At 41.8% G+C, this 7,258-nt stretch overlaps 1 pseudogene; it reads left to right on the plus strand.

Annotated features, from left to right (window-relative positions):
* The first annotated feature begins 5,988 nt into the window (after positions 1 to 5,988).
* Positions 5,989 to 6,862, plus strand: LOC120864155 (annotated as a pseudogene).
* The last annotated feature ends 396 nt before the right edge of the window (positions 6,863 to 7,258 follow it).

Genomic DNA, 7,258 nt, shown 5'->3' on the forward strand with positions numbered 1-7,258 from the left:
AAGTGAGCCACATACCTGTATGACCAGGAGTTGATGATGAGTAGATGTTGTGTATGACAGTACAGAACACACAGTATGTGTTGCAAGGCTTTACTTGAATGTTACCTTCTCAAAGAGGCCACTCTAACCATGTGCCTCCTATCAGCACTGTCAACCCATCTTTCCCTACTTACTTTTTCCATCCTACTTATCACCTTCTTTTGTAATATATGATTTATTACTCCTGTTGTTTAGTATGAGCTTCCTCACACTTTATTATAAGCCCCCCAAGGACAGAGAATCCTACTTGTTTTGTTCACTGAGGTATCCTGGGTGCCTAGACATAGCATGGTACACAAAAAATGCACCCAGTAATTATTTTTGTGTGAATCAATAAAGGTGAAAATTATATACAGATTTAGAAGCAGATGGTACTAATTAAACAGAAGCCAAGACAGAGCAAGAAGAAATGAGCTGGGAACTGAGTTCCCAATAAGCAGGATGAGAGTTAACCTCCCAGCAGTCAAGAGAGGTGTGCTGTGAGAATTGGAAGTGAGTGGTCAAAGCACATCACAGCCTGGAAACCAGAAGACCCTGCAGGAGGTAGAGTGGCTGTGTGTGTCTGTGCTCAGAAACACATCAAAAACCTGACAGCCAGGAAGCTAGGGTGGATCAGGAAGAGTCCAGCCATCTGTGTTCTGCAAGAAACAGGGAGTCAGGAGGTCAATGAGCACTCAGGGCCTGGGGATCAAAGCAGGCAAAGGCCAAAATCCAGGAAGTCTGGGAAGGCAAGATAATGGTACCCATCCACCAAAACACAGAGAAGAGCCCAATGCTAAAGGCAGAGATTGTGAGAGCTAACGTTTCTTTCAATTACTCTCCAAGGAGGCATATGGTTCTTAGGACTGCAGAGGTGAGCAGGGCAGGGAGTATGGTTTAATGGCATCTCTCTTCCCAGCTTCAAGTTTAGTGGCTTCATTTCATAGCATGAAATTGGCCATGGTGGAAGTATTGACACCATGGAAATTGGCAAATACTATAAATCAGGGATTGTTTGCTTGTTTTTTGGGTAGCTGGTTGTTAACTATTTACCAGCACACTGCTAGTATGGAACCGAGGCTCCAGAGAGGCTTGGTTCTCAACTAGAAGATGGTAGTGGAATTGCAGGTAGGTACTTAAGCTAAGGCAGACTCCATGAAAAGCTCCTGTACCCTTTGACAACTGCAGACAGAGCAAGGAGTCAACTTAATAGAACGCTTCCCTGGGGTTCTCCTATTCACTGTAGAACTTACACAGAAATTCTGTCTCTTAAATTTGGAAGCCAGAGGCTTGTTTGAACTCATTTATTGTTTATTCATTTATTCAACAAGTACTAATCAAAGGCTTATCATGTGCCCGGGTAGCATTAGACCATCAGGGTAATGAGACAGATTGTTCCTGCCCTCATGGGACTTATTGATGATCCAATATGGCTTGTAAACTCATTTAATACAGCCTTCAAGTTAGGGATGGGATTTCTTTGGAAGGAATGATTCTAAAGCTGAAACTCCAGTACTTTGGCCACCTCATGCAAAGAGTTGACTCATTGGAAAAGACTCTGATGCTGGGAGGGATTGGGGGCAGGAGGAGAAGGGGACGACAGAGGATGAGATGGCTGGATGGCATCACTGACTCGATGGACGTGAATCTGAGTGAACTCCGGGAGTTGGTGATGGACAGGGAGGCCTGGCGTGCTGCGATTCATGGGGTTGCAAGGAGTCGGACACGACTGAGCAACTAAACTGAACTGAACTGAACTGAAAGAAGGAAGAGGAAGAAAAGGAGACAAGACAGAGACCCTGTGTGGCCTGCAAAGCCTAAAATATCTATGAAGCTGGAGGCATAACCCTCCAGACAATACTACAAAGCTAATCAAAACATTGTGGTATTGGCACAAAAACAGGCATATGGATCAATGGAACAGAATAAAGAGCCCAGAAATAAACCCACCCACCTATGGTTAATTAATCTTCAACAAAGGAGGCAAGAATATAAAATGGAGAAAAGACAGTCTCTTCAGCAAGTGGTGTTGGAGAAGCTGGACAGTTTCATGTAAATCATTGAAGTTAGAACACACCCTCAACACAATACACAAAAATAAACTCAAAATAGCTTGAACAATTAAATATAAGACATGATACCATAAAACTCCTAGAAAAGAACATAGGCAAAACACTCTCTGGCATGAACCATATTTATGCTTTCTTAGGTCAGTCTCCCAAAATTATAGAAATAAAAGCAAAAAATAAACAAATAGGGCCTAACCAAACTTATAAACTTTTTCACAGCAAAGGAAAACATAAAAAAAAATGAAAAGATAACCTAAAGACTGGAGAATTTATTTGCAAACAATGCAAGCAACAAGGGCTTAATTTCTAAAATATACAAACTGCTCATACAACTCAATACCAAAGAAACAAACAATGCAATCAAAAACTGGGCAGAAGACCTACACAGACAATTCTCTGAAGAAGACATAGAGATAGCCAACAGGCACATAAAAAGACACTCATTACTGCTAATTATTAGAGAAATGCACATCAAAACTGCAATGAAGCATCACCTCACACCAGTCAGAATGATGACCATAATAAATGCTAGAGAGGGTATAGAGAAAAGGAAACCCTCCCACACTGTTGGTAGGAATGTAAATTCATGCAGCTGCTATGGAAAACAGTATGGAGGTTGCTTTAAAATTTTAGAATTACCATATGACCTAGCAATTCCACTCCTGGGCACATATCCAGAGAAAACTCTAATTCCCTAATTCAAAAAGATACATGTACCCCAACAACCACTGCAGCACTACAGCCAAGACATGGAAGAAACCTAAATGTCCATCAACAGATGAATGGATAAAGAAGATGTGATACACACACAAATAAACATTAATAAATGGAATTAGAGATTATCATACTAAGTGAATTGTCAGACAAAGAAAGACAAATATCAAATGATATCACTTATATATGGAATTTTTTAAAAAGTGATACTTATTTACAAACCAGAAACAGACTCACAGACAAAACTTATGGTTACCAAAGGGGAAAGGAAGGAAGGGATAAATTAGGAGATTGAAATTAACAGATATACACCACTATATATAAAATAGATAACAAACAAAGCACAGAAAACGATATTCAATCTTATAACAAATTATAATGGGAAGGAATATGAAAAATATATATATACATACACATAAATGTTTCTGAATTACTTTGCCATATACCAAAACTATTAATAATACAACACTGTAAATCAACTATACTTCCATCAAAAAAAATACTGTCCAGCCCATTACAAAAAAACTTTGTCAAATTTTTGTCTAGCAGCAGCCCCCACAGTCAGCCATTAAAAGACCAAGGTCTGAATCAGGACTTGACCGAGGAAAGAACCATGAGTAGAGGAGGTGGTGCTTAAAAGGAATGAGTCTAGATATCTCCTGGGCTACAGCTCAGTGTTAGCTTATTAGAAATCGGTAAATATTTGTAAATATTCAACTAAGTGGACCAGAGAATGAGACTGAGGCACACAAGTTGAGTGCAAGAAGAAGGTAGGTAAGCCCAAGAAGTCAAGAGGGAACAAAGTCAGATGACCTTTACTTTTGGTTGAGCAGTGAAGATAGAGAAAAGGAACAACAGCTAACACTTATAGAATGCCTGCTGTGTACCAAATCCTATTCCAAGTACATTGTTCATAGTAACACATTTAATATTCCCAACAGCCCTGTGAGATTGGTCCTATTCTTATTATTCCCACTTTACAGAGGAAGAAACTGAGGTACAGACAGGCAAAGTAATTTGCTAACAGTTGCACAGCTTATAAGTAATAAAACCAGGATTTAAAACCAGAAAATCCTATTTAGGATCTATGTTCTTAACCAATACACTGCACTCTCTCTCAGATAGACTGGTAGGAAAAGCAAAGAGAGTAGGTGGAAAAGGAGAAGAGGAGTGTGGTGATTAGCTGCATCTGAACCCAAGGACAGACAGACAGGGAAAAGCGAGTCCTATTTTCAGAGGAAAAGTCCAGGCCACACTCAGAGGTGGCAGTGAGTATTTTCCAATCACTTCACAGTCATGGTTAATGCTGCTCTGTGCCAGGCTCTGTGACAGAGGCTGAGGGTACAGAGATGTGTTTGACTTGGGCTAGAGGGGATGCAGTCATGAGTTAACAGGCAATGGTAATATAGCATTGTGGAGGATTAAGTCCTTTACAGCATTGTGGAGGCCCAGCAAGGAAAGAAACTCCACCCAGTATATTTGGAAGCTGTACTAGTAAGCTTAGAGCCAGGTGCCAGCATGTGGGATGCGGAGCTTGCACTGCCTTGGGTCACCTGGATAAACCACCTCCATAATATGTCACAAAAAGAAAAGGTTCAAAGGGGCACTGCAGAGTCCAACAAATATCCACATGCCAGACAAATGAAGCAAAGGCATAAATTCTGAAAGAAGTAATGGGTCAAAAACCCAGCAGCTCTAAGAAATAGGGGTATGGTGGCAGGTAAGCTGCTGGAGAGCCCAGATCAACCAACAGAAGCCAGAACAGAGCAAGTAGAGATGGCCCAAAGGGACCTAGACATGTCAGGGTCTTCATGCATACCACCTTCCCTACCTCACAGCTTTGTCCCTCATCTTATTTCCTAACAGCTGGCATGCTTAAGAATCAGGAAGTTGCTGACTTTGGTGCCCCCTAGTGCTGGGGAAGACCAGTCCAGAGTTAAGCATTTAATGCTAATACTTCTATACTCTGCCACCATCCAGCTGACCTTCCCAGGATGAGCTAATAGTCTTCCTCTAAAAGGAAGTGTCCAGCTCCTTTTCTCACTCGCATTTCTTCCTGGAAACATTCCATCCAGAGCTTAAGGCTGCCAGTGAGCTGACACTGTTGATGATTTCACAATCTCCCTCTGGGAAATGAAGTGACTTAGCAGTCATTAAGACCAAGATAACAGTGCAAGTTGTCAGTGGTTCCTTGCAGAGCAGAGAAATGTCAAGGCTGTTGGGTGTCTAAATGGAGCCTCAGGTCCTAGGGTTAATGTAACAGGAAAAAAAAAATGACAGTGTACAGAGTTGAAGGCTAGTCCAACAATTATCAAATCCCCAGGGAGTAAGTCTCAATAAAGACTTGTTGATTCTGTTCGAACAATAGGAAGGGTGGTATGCTCCACCATAGTTCTTCCTTCCTGATTTCCAGCATACTGACCCACATGCCTATACTGGACATTACCAGTGGACAGTCACTGCTGTGCTTTTAATATATTAGATATCCATAGGCCATCCATGGTTGGCCAAAACCCCTCCTCAGAGGAACTATTCACCCCACCCCTATCCATATGGCAAATTCCTACGTGGCCTTGTCTTCCCCAACACATTTGGTTAGTTAGGGATGAAGCTCTTGACCCTGGGAGAGCTAACAAGAGCCCTTGTTTGAGATTCTCTCAACTGGAATAAGAGAATCAGTCTATGCTTATCCACACTGCATGCCCCTCTACTTGCTCTAGTGTTTCTCAGCCACTCCAACTGAGGTCTACTTGGTCTGTTTCTCTGGATTCCAACTCACTGCATCATTCTTGCCTATTTCTTCACTATCAGTATGTCTTCAAAGTATTCAGACCCTCCAGCCAGCAAGATAAGTTAGCCACTGCCATCCAGCATCAAGGGCTGAGCCTAGAAAAGCATAATAAATCTGCGAATGTTGTATAGTACAGTGTAGACTAGAACTGCCACCGGAAGTCAGAAAAGGGAAAAATCAGTGTGGGGTCTTATAAAACAAATGGCTAGAATTTAGAGAGATAGAAAGGACATTCCAATCTAGAAAAAATAATGACAATGAAGCAGAAAAGAGCTTAGGTCCAGAGGCCTGCAGATAAGAAATGAACTTGACTGGAGTGAGTCTTGTAAGAATGGGACCACAGAGCTCTGTGGCCAGCTGCAGAGTCGGGGTTCTGTTCTACAGTATGGGGTTAAAGTTTTCCAGAACACGGCTGACTTCAAGAGATACCAAGTAAAATTCAGACGGCAAGAGGGCAAAACTGACTACTATGCTCAGAAACGATTGGTAATCCAAGATAAAAATAAGTACAACACATCCAATTACAGAATGATCATTCATGTAACAAACAGAGATATCATTTGTCAGACTGCTTATGCCTGTATAGAAGGACATATAACAGTTTGTGCAGTTTATGCTCACGAACTCCCAAAGTATGGTGCGAAGGTTGGCCTGACAAATTATGCTGTGGCACATTGTACTGGCCTGCTGCTGGCCTGCAGGCTTCTGAATAGGTGTGGTATGGACAAAATTTACAAAGGCCAAGTCAAGGTGACTGGAGATGAACACAATGTGGAAAGCGTTGATAGTCAACCTGGTGCCTTCACCTGTTACTTCGATGCAGGACTTGCCAGGACCACTACGGAGAATAGTTTCTGGGACCCTGAAGGGAGCTGTCAATGAAGGTTTGTCTATCCCTCACAATACCAAACGGTTCCCTAGTTATGATTCAGAAAACAAAGAATTCAGTGCTGAGGTACACCGAAAGCACATCATGGGGCAGAATGCTGCAGATTACATGTGTTATCTGATTGAAGAAGATGAGGATGCCTACAAGAAACAATCCTCTCCATTCATAAAGAACAACATAACTCCATACATGATGGAGGAGATGTATAAAAAAGCTCATGCTGCAATATGAGAGAAGTCAGTGTATGAGAAGAAGCCTAAGAAAGAAGTTAAAAAGAAGAGGTGGAATCAGTCCAAAATGTCACTTGCTCAGAAGAAAGATCAGGTAGCTCAGAAGAAGGCAAGCTTCCTTAGAACTCGGGAATGGGCTGCTGGGAGTTAATAAAGTGAAAGTGAAAGTTGCTCAGTCATGTCCGACTCTTTGCGACCCCATGGACTACAGTCCATGGAATTCTCCAGGCCAGAAGACTGGAGTGGGTAGCCTTTCCCTTCTCCAGGGGATCTTCCCAACCCAGGGATCAAACCCAGATCTCCCGCACTGCAGGAGGATTCTTTACCAGCTGAGCCACAAGAGAAGCCCAGGAATTAATAAACCAAACCACCATCTTCTATCTGGATTTTTCAGGTAAAGACAATAATAAATGTATCGAACAAGGGAAAGAAAAAAAGAATGGGAACATAATGCCATCTGCAACAACATGGATGGACCTAGAGATTATCACACTAAGTAAATCAGACAAAGACAAATATCATACAGTATCACTTATACATGGAATCT

Source organism: Oryx dammah, unplaced genomic scaffold, assembly GCF_014754425.2.
Source record: "Oryx dammah isolate SB20612 unplaced genomic scaffold, SCBI_Odam_1.1 HiC_scaffold_1, whole genome shotgun sequence".
Taxonomy (NCBI): domain Eukaryota; kingdom Metazoa; phylum Chordata; class Mammalia; order Artiodactyla; family Bovidae; genus Oryx; species Oryx dammah.